The sequence below is a fragment of the Bidens hawaiensis genome, unplaced genomic scaffold, assembly GCF_021521415.1.
Source record: "Bidens hawaiensis isolate Kalapana, Puna unplaced genomic scaffold, B.hawaiensis_p1.1 tig00023391_1, whole genome shotgun sequence".
NCBI lineage: Eukaryota > Viridiplantae > Streptophyta > Magnoliopsida > Asterales > Asteraceae > Bidens > Bidens hawaiensis.
Genome location: NW_027493661.1, coordinates 59,258 through 74,031, shown reverse-complemented (window position 1 = coordinate 74,031; position 14,774 = coordinate 59,258).

Here is a 14,774-nt window from a genome sequence, read left to right as displayed (position 1 = left end):
AGTGAAAGGACTATTCAAACGTTGGAAGATATGCTCCGCGTTTGTGTGATCGATCTAGGTGGAAGTTGGGATGACCACTTACCCCTAATGGAATTTTCGTATAACAATAGCTATCACACGAGTATTCAAGCCGCACCATTCGAGGCGTTATATGGTCGAAAAATGTAGAACGCCCGTGTATTGGTCTGAAACCGGAGACAATCAGTTGTCTGGACCCGAGATTGTCCAAGAAACAACCGACAAGATTCTCTAAATTCGAGAACGACTTAAGACGACACGTGATCGCCAAAAGAGTTATGCCGATGTCCGTCGTAAGCCGTTAGAATTCAATGTCGGTGATAAAGTATTATTGAAAGTCTCGCCTTGGAAAGGCGTTGTTCGCTTCGGTAAGAAAGGAAAGTTAAGTCCTCGATTCGTTGGACCTTTTGAGGTACTCGAACGAATCGGCAATGTTGCATACCGTTTGCGATTGCCCGAGGAAATGCAAGGAATACATGATGTATTCCATGTTTCGAATCTGCGTAAGTGTTTAACTTTCCAAAGTCTAGGGACTGAAATTGCCAAAATCCAAACTTGAGGGTTAAAAATGAAAAATTAGTTTTCCTGACCCATCGCGCTACGCGATGAGTCAGAAGAGACACCCATCGCGTACCGCGATGTGGTGTCTGACAGAATATGACACGTGTGCCACGTGGCACACGGTGGCACTAGGTGCTGCCACGTGGCAACACTGCTGCCACGTGGAGCGGCGCCTGCCACGTGTCGACACGTGGCAGGTCTACGCTGTGCGTCAGCAGACCTATATCGCGGTATGCGATAGGTCTGCTGAGGGACCCATCGCATACCGCGATGGGGTCCAAAATATTGCCTATAAATAGCGGCCAAGGGCATTCCATTTCTGCATCCAAACACAGCTCTCACCTCTCTCTTCTCTCTCACTAGAATACCTCGTAAAACGTGTCACGAATTCCTCGATAAGCGTGCCTCGAATCTCGTTTGTGCATCATCGTTTCCTTGAAAGTTCATAGCTTCCTCCACCCTCATTTATCAAGAAGGCATTGTTGTAATGGCAAAGAGTCCCGAAAGACGTGCCGACGAGTGTTGAAGTTGGCATATCAAAGTTGATCGAGAAAAGTAAAGCGGCGTCGGAGTGCTGCTCATTTCTCTATAGTTTCTATACGCCATTCAGGTTAGGCGTAATAATGAATTCAATATAATTCAATATTATATTAAAGGCTTAAGCCTTAAGTCGGTGTTATACTCGATGCCTCGATAAAAGAAAAGAAAACATAACAAAGAAATGAATGAAAGTATGATTGATGAATATAGTGATAACATATATATGCCATATATATGTGTGTAAGTATATATGATTATATTCTTTGTTATGAAAATATTATTTAATGAATAAAGAGTATTCTTAAATAATAAAAGAAAATGATTACGTTTCTTGGAGAAGAAGAAACGTCGCGTTTTGAATATAAACTAAAGGTTTATAATTTACTTTTAAACAAGAGGTTTTCAAGTAAATAAGAATTGAACTAAGGGTTCAATCGAGGATTGAGATATAAGACTACAGGTCTTAAGCCGGATCGTGTATCCGACTAACAAATATTTATACTCGTAACTATAGGTTCGAGATAAAGAAAGGGAAAGACCCTTGGAGGGTGAGTGAAGCCGATCCTAAAGAGATAAGGTGAATACGCCCCCAAACTTTTAAGCTTGTTTTCAAATGAGTCAAACTTGCTATATGAAATTGTTTACAAGGAACTATGTGTTCCTAAAACCGTTATAACTATGGGTATAAACCTAGCCCTCAGGCTGTGGTATACATATGTCTGGATCCTTACATAGGTGGTACTATGCGATGTATGGGCATGATCGCACCACCCTTGGTCGTAGGACGCTCTTCTGCAGAGAGTACGACCGTATGTGTATATTTACGGGTACTTAACTAAGTCGAACGCTGCGGTGTTTGCTGAGGTGACCTAGTGTATAGGCTCTAGTTTATAATGTGTTATTTGACTTTTTTATTCCTAAGCCACGTTGGCCCGAGGCAGGCGTAGTCTCGAGGGGTAATAAAGTAAAAGAGATTATTTTGCGTCAGCATGTTCACCATCATTCGTTGCTGACGTATTTTATTACATTTTGCAGGTGAACAAGATTAGCACTTGGAATATCGAAGTGCTATTGATATATCCGATGGCTTGGATTTCTTTTGTAACTTAATATATAAATATGGTGGTTTGTAAATATTAAACACATAAATATTTTGTAACTTAAGCGGGTGTTATATTCCCGTCTTTGAAATATATATATATATATATATATATATATATAAATTACACTTTCGATCCTTAAAGTTTTATAAGTCTTCCGCAAATTAACGCAACTCTGATTTATTTACAATCACAATACCAACTTATGGGTCATACTCCTAGGCCTTAGATGGAGGTGTGACAGTAATGGTTCGGTTTGACTGTAGTATCACTCAGGAGTTGACCTGCACTCTTTTGCAACTTTGCCATATCTACTGCGAGCTGACCAATTTGCTTTGACATTGCCCCTGCTGACTTATCATGTAACTCAAACTGTTTCTTCGTTTCAGCCTTATGATCTGTCGTAAACTTCATCAATGCATCCAACTTTGAGTGCACCGAGTCATCCGCATTTCCCGAGGACCCTCTCTGCTGGTCCTAATTACCCGATGAATTTCCACCCCGGTTACCGTCTCTGTTATTCCCACGATTCTGATTATACGAACCCTGCTGATAACCGCTTTGGCGGTAGTTACCCTACGATCTGTTCTAGCTCGATCCCTGAAAGTTCGGGTTTAACTGAGAAGAAGCGTTCCCGTAACGAAAATTCGGGTGGTTCCTTAGGCCCGGGTGATATGTGTTCGAATTGAACCCTTGGCCTTTGGAATCCCCGTAAGCATAATTGACTTCCTCGGTATCATCTTCCTCGCCATCATAAAACTCGGGGCAATTTTCTGCCTTATGTCCGAGTTCAGCACAATCTTCACAAACCGGAAATTTAACACCGACTTTCCCGACTTCTTTCTTTTTACCCTTTTTTAAACCAGCCAGCTCACGCTCTAACTCAACAATTCTCTCAGATTCACTCGTGACTGACTTAACAGACTTGGATGAAGTACCCTGTCTTTGTCTCTCAGCTGCTGCTTCTGCCTTGGAATCCTCACACATAAACTCTAAAAATTCCCAGTCATCTTCCTCAGGCTGATTCAACAACTGACCATTACACGAGGCCTTAAGATGGTTTTGGTCCTCTTATGTCAAACCATCAGCAAAATACTTTACCAGTTCCCACAGTTCGATCTGGTGATGTGGGCACTTTCTAATCATGTTTTTAAATCTGGTGAAGGCTTCATGGAACAATTCGCCAGACAACTGTGAAAAATTGCGAATTTCTGAACGGGCCTCGGTAGTCTTCGACTGTGAATAAAACTCGTTTAGAAAAACCTGCTGCATTTCGGCCCAATTTCTGATACTGTGCATCGGCAGCGAATTAAACAAGAGTTTTGCTTTGTCTTTTAGGGAAAACTGGAATAATCGCAACCGGACTTCATCCTGATCGAACGTACCATCACCAATAGACCCGCAAATAGCCGAAAAATCGGTCAAGTGCGAATACGGGTCTTCCGAAGCCATCCCGTTGAAATGAGGAACGATGTTGATGTAAGATGGCCGGGACTTGAAAGTTTGTTGTCCCGGCACTCGTTCCTGTGGGACCAACGGGGATGCTCCGTCTGAGATAGCCGGTCTGAAACGACTGTTAACACCATGAACCGGGGCCATATAATTCCTCCTTGCCCCCCCCCCCCCCGCGGGGTTTCCCATACCTCCCCGGTTAACTGGAATACCACGAACTCTTTCGGGTGGTTCCGACCGATTCACCCTTTCTGGACCCATTCCGTTTCTGTTAACTGGTTCAGCCCGTCTCCGAATGACTGGCTCTTCTACCTCTTCATCCCAATTATACTCACCCACATCTTATTGCTCAACACCTTCGTTCTCGGGCTCAACTTCCCGATTACCTCTAACCCATCTGTCTACCTCGTTATTAATCTCCAAACCTTCATTTTCGTTATTATTCTCACCCTCTTCTTCATCTTCTGTCGGATTACTCGATTGAACATCATCAAGATCTCTCTGAAATCTGCGATTACGATTATTTTTTGGAGCTGATGGTCCAGCCTGGTTAAGGTTTTGGTTTCGGTTTAGGTTCCGGTTTCGGGTTCGGGAAGCACGAGTTGAGTTATTTTGGTTATTGAAGTTTGGTGGGTCAGGTATATTGTCTGGGTGAAACATATTGGTTTCTGGAAGTGGATCTTGGTTTTGGTTATTGTTCTGGTTCTGGTTTTGTTCTTCCATCTCTAAGTTTCTGTTTTGTACTCGGTTCTGCCGAGCTAACCTCTCAATTTCGGGCTCGTAATTAACGGAGACTGTCGGCCCGAATGGCGGGTGCGCATAAACCTGTAATCTACACAACTAACACAACCCGCGTAAAATACAGAAAAATAAAATTAAAAATAAAAACTGAAAACAAAAATTAAGACTAGAATTAAAATTAAACACAAAAATCAAATAACACGAAAACATTAAGCGCACTAACTCCCCGGCAGCGGCGCCATTTTGATGACCGTCGTTTAAGTCAAGCAAAAACCTAATTATTTTAAATAGTTAGAGCAAGTAGGGTATCATATCACAAGGAGTATGTGGTCAATGCAATTCGTGTACAGATTTAATATTATGAAGTACTAGTGTCTAGTGCTGATCACACAAGCAATTTTTAGTGAATTTATGGAACTAAGCAACGAACAAATAAGCGAGTTGTAAACAGTTAACAAAGCAAATCACACCCGGGAATTCAAGTAAGCAACCAACAGTATCTCATGCAACCTAACAGATTAATTATTAACGATTAACTGAAAACTGATCAATCAGACAAAACCTTAGACATCAACAATTACTTTACACACGGCACTGGTTATCAAACAGTCCTTGCCAGTGTGACTCAGTTAAGGGTAATTGTACGTTTTATCGTGTTCAATCTAACCAAATAGTTATATGACTAATTATCTAGCAACTGGTAACAGATCGTTCAGACCAACGTAAACCTAAACCGACCGAACACACAGAAATACTAAACATCAATAATCATATATCAATCATCAATAACAATACACAAGTATTCTTAATCACATGAGAAAAACAGTAAAATGTTACAAAATATACATCCCGGGTGCGATTCTAGGAGATTAGCCGAGCCGTGACATCATCAAATCTTCGATACGAATGATATGGATCATGCGGAAGGTCTTGGCACAAGCTATAATGGTGGAAATCGCCTCTTGGAGCTGCTGGACTCGCCTATGGTTCGTCAAAACGGAGTTAGGGTTTTATGTTGATGAAAAAGATGTTATAAACCAAAAATCCCGTCTGCACACCCGTCGCGGTACGCGAAGGGTCTTCAATGGTCAATCGCGTACCGCGATTGACCAAAAAGTCAACATTTAATTACGACCCATCGCGGTACACGATGGGTTCTTCAGCAGGCCCATCGCGTACCGCGATGGGACCCTGTTACAGCAATCTTCAATTATTTCATCGATTTGCGTGCTGGACATCCCGGGTCTTCATTCCGTGTCACAACAGGTCCATATTGAGTACTTTAACGCCCATGACCTGAAATCCAATAATACACGTATGAAGTATCGATAGTTCTAGAATAAACAGTTAAAAATAAATAATAACCAGACTAAAACATATACAAATTAACCGACCATCACTGGTTAACGCCGATTGTCAGTTGGAGTCTTTCACGGAACATTGCAACACCAACTTTCACTAGGGGTTGAGGTGGCATAGAGTTTGTGAGTGTGTGCATTACAAATGCCAAAGAATCGTTTTGTGAAGGTTAAAGGTTCATGGCTACATGGGGATGACGGCTCATGGCATAATCATCCGGGTATACCCGAATTTTTTTAAAAAATCTTTATATATTTATATATTTTTTAAAAAAAAATACTCCATCCGTCTCATTACAAGTGTCTACATTTCATTTTTTATTTGTCTCATTACAAGTGTCCATTTTTAAAATTTATTAGTCAATTTCAAAGATTTCAATTAAAAACACGCAACTAACATTAATAAACAATATTGATGAACTCACTTTTCAAAAACATTTTTGTCATTTGGTAATAAAAAAAGTAATCATTTAATCCACCTTAAACTTTGTGTTTTTCAAACATAACGGGACGGTGGGAGTATGTTTTTAGCGTTCAACTCGATCAATCACGTGATTCATCTAAGCTCATTTTTATATATATGAAAAAGAAATGCACAACCCAAATTACAACCCGACTCAATCACCTAATAGAAAACACTTTTATTTAATGCCTAAATTTTTTCTCGTCTTCGGCTCAAAAGTTTTAACGATTCTTGGGGACGACACTAGCAGCTGTTATGGTTGGGCCTTGGTAAATTTGTAAATTAACACTGATCTTATAATCAGTATAACATCTCCTTTTTGCATTAGATGCATAGTTACAAAATAATGGTGTAAGTGATTTTTTTATGAATAAAGTAAACATATAATTTTCATAATATCATGCATACATATAATAATTTTTTTTGGCAGAAAAAGACAATAAAATGTTTTCTGTTTAAAAATAAAGTACATTCACAATGTTTATAATATCTGCCACAGGCATGAGTAGGTGGCAACACTGGTGGTACTATCGATCAGGTGACCGGAGGGTGGTGGGCCGGTGGCTTTTGACCGGAGGGGTACTTTCTTTTACAGACACTGAATTAAATATGAATCTTACAAGTTAGGAGCGTTAAAAAGAATGAACACAAAAATCTATATAGCATTTGAAAATAATAAATAGACATGACGTATAATATATAAATATTCATCATACACACATATTTATTTACTTGCGTGGTTTCGTTAAAATATCATGCATGGATACTTTATAGAGTCTATAAAGCATATACTATTTGAAATAGTATTTCCACTAGGGCTAGCATGCTTATTAGATCAGACACAATACGATTAGATATGGTACCATGAGCACGATTATATTATATGTCGTGTTAGACACAAAGATGACAAGATAACTAATTGTGTCATTGTCCTTAACACGAATGCAAGTCTGTGTAAAAACTAGTTGCACAACACAAACCAAGACACGATAAATAAAAAGACTGAAGACCCCGGTCTACAAAAGTTGAAGATTGGCTCTCGTGTTCGTCGACTAGGGTTTAGATGATGTTTATTGAGCATCAAATGAAATTGAAGGCCGTAATGGGTCAAGGCAGTAAGACTAAGGGCGTGTAAAACTAGCGAGCCATATGTATATATATTTTTTAAATTTTTTTAAAATATAAACAAGTTTAAATAAGTCATTAACGTTTTAACATATGTATAACTTGTTTAAACACAAACTTAAACATGTCTTAAACGCGTCGACCTGTTTAAGACACGTAACCTGTTAAGCCCAAACCCGAACTTGTTTAACTCCATGTAATATTAACAAGTCCGCGTCAAAAATTATCGGTCCTAATTTCTATGATAATTTGTTACTCGCCGTCACCAACAAAAAGACCTTGAGCTACCAAAATTTATACACACACAAAAGGGGAACACCCATGGTCTCTATTAAATAAATGACAATAAAAATACTTTTAGTTTGCTATTTAAGACATGAATTTTAGACAATAAGCATCACTAGTTTTTGTTAAAAAAACATAGAGTACCTTATTAACGACGACGATAACCTAAACATATAATAGGCTTTTAGAATCACAATTTTGTTTCATCTGTTGTTTTTTTAAGTAGCTATATATTATTTTTCACTACGTACATGTACATGTCTCAAGTGAGACTAAAACTCATAATTATTTGCTTATCCATTGTCATTGTGGTTGGTTCAGTATATCCTCTTTGCGTAAATGACAACATAACATTTGAGTTTGTCCTTACCTCTCACATTTTAGGCCATGCTGTTCGTGGGTACGGATTTCAGCATCTCTCGGTCAATCTCTTTTTTGGCATTGGTCAAAAGACATACTTTTTTTTTTTTGAATGTTCAAGCTTTCCTCCTACTATTTACATTATACCGCCAATGCCAGGAATCGAACCCTGGATCTCTCACCCAAAGGCCAAAGCCTTTACCATCCCACCAAAGTGGTGATGGCCGTCAAAAGACATACTGCTTGAAGATGGTCTTGTAACCTTGGGAATAAACTATAAAAACATGGGTATGATGGATAATTGTTTGTATTGAAACTGCTGTGACTCTTTGACCCTTGAAATTTGCAAAAGTATACCATCATTGCTTATATTGATGACAACAAAGTATAGATTCTTTTGTCTTTTTTCTTTCTTTGTTATGTCTTGTTTTTGTTTAATAAGAAGTTATATTAACGCCATCACCACTTTGGTGGGATGGTAAAGGCTTTGGCCTTTTGGTGAGAGGTCCAGGGTTCGATTCCTGGCATTGGCGGTATAATGTAAATAGTAGGAGGAAAGATTTGAATGTTCAAAAAAAAAGAAGTTATATTAACTTTACTATATAAAATCACTCTCATTACTGATCAACTTCTAGAAAGTTTGCATCATATCTCTAGGTTTACACATCATATTCTACCTTAATTACTTATTTTTTGTTAAAATATTATTAATTAACTAGTTTTTAATGAATAATTTGTTTTATTGATGTGTATCACCGATCAAAGCCCTAAAATAACACTATAAAAACCGAGTTAATTTTTTTCTTTATTAGAGGTCCAACGAGAAAAAATAGTGTAAAGGGTGTGACTGATGGCAAGGATATTTCTAAGTTGAATTATTATCGGACAACAGTAATAATGAATTATTAAAATCCATTTTTCCAATTTACAAACAATTATTAGGCAATTGCATACAAACACTTTCTGTTTCTTTGATGATTATTAATATGCACAAGAAAGATGAGTTATACCCGACATAAATTTGGTTGCAGATATGAGATAACAATAGTTTAATAGTACAATTGTACTTATATGTGCATTAAAATTGTTGTAAAAAAACACTTTATGTTGCATACAACATTTTCTTGTACAAAAATACTTTAGATGACATTTGGCTCATTTAAGGAGTTAAGACACGTTTACTATACGACATGAGAAACCCATACTAACAAATCATTTGTGACAAGAAAAGTTTTACAACTTTATATATCAAACAGGAAGTAGTGGTCTAGTGGAAACACCACCTTGTCACATTGCATGCCATTGCACATGTTTTACCTTCACATTTTCTGCCCAGACACCAGCTTCTGCACACATATATACATCAACCAGATGCTTTTGACCCATGAGCTGGCATTGGCAAGATAGTTAATGGGCCCATGTCAAAACAAGCTGGCCCATAGAATATATGTGCGCGTTTGAGGCCCAATCATCGTTTGAGCGTCTAAACGTGCGCCTGACTCGCCTTTAACTATATAGTATCATACCATGTATCTTTCAATAAATAAAGCAGATTAAGAGGTTGTATTTGTTAAAATATATTTTTAATGATTTTTTTGACCTATTTGATAGTTCCCTTTTAGCCAAATTCTATGATCTAACTAAAAGAGTTTATGGTGAATGATTTTCTGTTTTTTCATTATTGATAATAACAATCCTTTTATATAGGGAGATAATACAATCATAACCTACCTCTAATTAGGAAACATAATCACCATACAATTCTATAAGATAATGACTGTCTATACAAATAATATATATCCTCTAAATATATCAGCTAAGACTCCCCCGCAGTTTGAGCGGGCGGTGGACAAACGCTCAAGCTGGACCGAAAAGACTGAAATAATTGACGAGACAGTCCTTTGGTAAAAATATCGGCATATTGCAAAGAGGAAGGCACATGTAGAACACGAATATCCCAACACGAACTTTTTCGCGAACAAAATGAATGTCAATTTCAATGTGCTTTGTTCGTTGGTGTTGGACTGGGTTATCCGACATATATACCGCTGAGACGTTGTTGCAGTAAACCACTGTAGCTCGATGAAGCGGGAGATATAACTCAAGTAATAAATTGCGTAGCCAAGTAGCTTCTGCCACAGCATTTGCGACGCCCCTATACTCTGCCTCAGCACTAGAACGTGAGATGGTGGGTTGACGCTTGGAGGACCATGAGACCAAATTATCCCCAAGAAAAACACAGTAGCCACTAGTAGAGCGGCGAGAGTCGGGACAACCACCCCAATCAGCATCTGAGTAAGCAACCAAAGAATTGGTTGTCGATCTGCGAAGCCGAATGCCATAGTCTACAGTGCCTTGTAAATACCGTAATATGCGTTTCAAAAACGCAAAATGTGGGTCACGTGATTCATGCATAAACAAGCAAACCTGCTGAACTGCATAAGAAATGTCGGGACGAGTGAACGTCAAATATTGTAAGGCACCAGCAAGACTACGATATAGAGTAGGATCAGCAAAGAGTGGACCATCCGAAGCACTAAGTTTTGAGGACAAATCAACTGGGGTGGTGCAGGGTTTGCAAGATGACATGGATGCACGGGAAACGATATCTTTCGCATACTGCGATTGGTCCAAGAATAACCCGTCGGATTTTTGGTTACCTTAATGCCCAAAAAATGATGCAACTGACCCAAATCTGTCATAGCAAACTCTCGTGAGAGCATGCGAATAATATCCAATAAAAGATCAGTGGTTGAAGCTGTCAACACAATATCATCAACATATAAAAGAAGATAAGCCGTTTGAGATCCCCGTGAAAAAGTGAACAAAGAATTGTCACAAGTGCTGCTGCGAAAACCCTGTGATAATATAAATGATGCAAATCTGGTGTACCATGCACGGGGAGCCTACTTAAGGCCATAAAGAGACTTCTTTAACCTGCAAACAGAGTTGGGAAAACGTCTGTCCATAAATCCTGGGGGTTGATTCATAAATACTATCTCATTTAATGTGCCATGCAAAAAAGCATTCTTGACATCTAACTGATGAATTGGCCAAGAACGGGAGACAGCAATGGAGAGAACGGTGCGTATGGTTGCTGGTTTTACTACCGGGCTGAACGTGTCTTCACAATCAATTCCCACAGTTTGAGATTTATCATTAACCACTAGTCGAGCCTTATACCGCTCAAGTGACCCATCGGATTTAAATTTGTGGCGAAAAAGCCACATGCGCCTGATGACCGGTCGATCTGACGGTCTGGGAACAAGTTCCCATGTCTCATTTTCCTGTAAAGCGCTAAACTCAGCCTGCATGGCAGACATCCAATTAGGGTCGGCAAAGGCTTTGGCATAAGAGGTGGGGACCGGGGAGTTAATTTTGGTCACAAAGGTGTGGTGAGATTTGGAGCGGGTGGTCATGGGGTGTGTGTTTGTGGGTTGGGGTGGAACCAGTTGTTGTGAATGGGATGACTGAGGTGGGGGCTCAGGTGTTGTGATGGCGGCTGAGGTAGTAGTGGGGATGGAGGTAGGTGGCTGTGGTGGTTTAGGTCGACACGAATAGGTATGTTGGAATGGAGAGGTTGAGCGTAAACGACTAGGTAGGGCGGCTGAGGTGGGCACGGTTGGGGCGAAAGTGAAGCCGGGTGTGTGACATTCGTCAATTTCGGGTCACTTTTGTTATGTAAACCCGACCCGTTTGTAACCCGAACATTTCAAATATATAAAATATTGGATCTTGTCATTTAAAATATATAAAATATATAAAATATTGTTTTTTTTATATTATGCATTGTTTGACCATTTAAACATACCCATTTTTATGCAAACCATAAAAGAATCTTTATACCCAACCCTTCACTCCTTTCCTATATATACACACCCATCTTCTTCATTTTACTCTTGCTACATCTCCAAAAACTCTCTCAAACTCCATAGATTCAAGGTTATTATTTCTTATGTATTTTTGAAGTTTTGACTTCTCAAGTCAAACTAACTATAGTCTTTCATTATAACTTGTTCATCTAACATTACTAACTCTTGAATATGGTGGTACAACATATATATACTACACACCCCTTGTTTCCTTTATTTGTTACTTCACCGACTTTGGTTGGTTAAGTTTCGAATGTCATAAGGCAAGGCTTCATGGAGGACTTCGTGTTCTTGATATATATTTACACACACATAACTTATTATACATATCACTTATGACTAACTTCTAACCCTTTAGTTTGTTCATCTTATTTACAAGTTCCATGGTGTGGGTTTGTATAAGACTAACCTCGGTTTAACCGAAACTACTCCAAACCGGAAACCGAACTTTTGTTTACTAGTTTTGTTAAAATAGTTGTTTAAACATGTTTATTGCTAGATTTGAGTTTCAAAAATCATTTTTACAAGTTCTTTGATATTAAGCATATGGAATCCATCTATGAACTCGTTGGGAGATGGAAACCGAACTAAACCGAAACTTTTGCTTAAAAGACTTGTAGTTAACTTTTTTTGTTGTAAAATTTAAGTTTTCTTCATTTATAAACCAATATACAAGTTCTATGATATTTGGGCATGTAGAAACCATCTATGAACTATTTGTGAGATGGAGACCGAACTATACCGACTTTTACTCGCTTAAGACACACAAGTGTGTTTTTAGTTATCAAGACTTGTATATTTTTTTAAAAAAATAGTTTACAAACTGATTTTAATTATTTTTCTTAAGTACTTGGAATAGTTGGATCCAACTTGATCTCATAACATAGTTTGGACCGACAAAACCGAACACTCGTTTAACGTGCGTTGTTAGTTCTAAACAATAGATCTACGTACTTGGTTAAGTGTTAGTATGTTTTAATGAGTTATCTCATAACAATTAATATTTTGGAAAGTTGACTTTGGGTTCGACCATTTGTCAAGACCCGAACCGACAACCCGAACACTCGTTAAAAACCCGTTTTAGTATCTTTAGCCTAACGGAACTTGCATTTTAGCATTTTCCCCACCTTATTACTTAACATTGGTTAAGTAAATATTAAGGTTAGATACTTTAACCCGGTTTTGAGCAAACTTACATTTTTTAAAAGGGTTATTATTATAAATTCTTAAATAGTTACATTTTAAACCTTGAACTTTAATTGATTAGTTTTTGCAACAATTATTTTATTTAAAGATCTTCAAGACAACCTTTCTAAATCCAAGACTTTCTTTTATTTAGGCTTCATACGTTAAACTCGTCGTTCCGGCAAATCTCCAAATAATCAATCTTTCAAGTTTATTACTTGAACGTGAGTAACTTCATACCCCGTTTTCTATCTTTTATTTTGGGGGTGACATTTCAACTTATCTAAACTAAATGTTTTATACTTGGGTCTTAAACCACAAACGTTGTTGTATACCTTACTTGAATAATTGCTCGATTTGGTGTTCTATGCTTATTTGACTATGTGTTTATCGCTTTTGGATGGTGGAACTATAAATCCTAGACCATTTGGCAACCCCTCATGGCAAGGTGTCGTTAACGTAATGCAATTAACGATAACTATAAAATCCTAAACTATTTGGCAACCCCTTATAGTTGGGTGTCGCTAACTTGTTAGCGATAACTATTTATCCAAGTTTATAGCTATTATTTATGGTTTTGTATACTAGTTTTGTGGCTTTTCATACTATATATCTATTGTTCAAACTTATGAATTGCTCACCAACCTTTGTGTTGATAAACTTTATTTTATGAAATGTTACAGGTTTGCATCTAGGTTGATTATGGAGTTCGGTGAAGAAAACATCACAAATACCGTTAGGATATTAGCAAAAATGAACAATATTTGATTTGCTATATTTTGTTATATTTTGTTGTATTTGAGTTATGAATATTTGGTTATGTGACATTTTCGATGTTGTGAAATGAAATGAGTTTGTTAAATATTGTCGCTTTAAATAGTGTCATGCGCTTATGAGCAATCGTTGCACCCCGGCATGTTCCGCCGCCTTTGGTCGAGGTGTGACAGGGTGGTATAGACTCATCAAGGAATGAGTATTGGGCTGTTGGTGTAGGGATAGTATATGGGAATGTGTTTTCGTCAAACATGACGTGATGGGAGATGGAGACCTTACCGGTGGTAGGGTCAAAGCACCTATACCCATGGAAATCGGGTGGGTACCCGAGAAATATGCACCTCACAGACCTTTGGTGAAGTTTATGGGGTTGGGTGGCCGATGTGTTAGGATAGCAAGCACATCCGAACACTCTTAAGTGGTCGTATGTGGGGTGGCAAAGGTATAAGACGAATGTGGGGGTGTAAAAGTTAAGGCGTTTAGTATGAAGTATATTATGTAAATAGGAGGCGGTATGAAGGGCTTCGACCCAAAATAAGGGTGGGAGATGGGCATGAATTAGTAAGGAGCGTATAATGTCATTAATTCGACGAATCATTTGTAACACCCCGACCAAAGGCGGATTATACATCGGGGCGCCACATATTGCTTCATTACTCGCGACACTATTGGTGTCAATATTTATTAATACACATTTTATCGCGCACGCGCAGCGTGGAAAATAAAGAACATAAATCAATATATTATAAATTATAACATTCAAACATCAACTTGTCTTGATACATTTTAATTCTAGGTCCAAAAGTAAAAACGTCCTACGTGTCCACAAGCTCCAAAACAGCTACTGCAAACCTGAACATGTGTTAAAATAAACGTCAAACACTCGCGTGTTGGTGAGAAATCAAGTTTAATAGATAATCATAGATAATCACAGTAAATC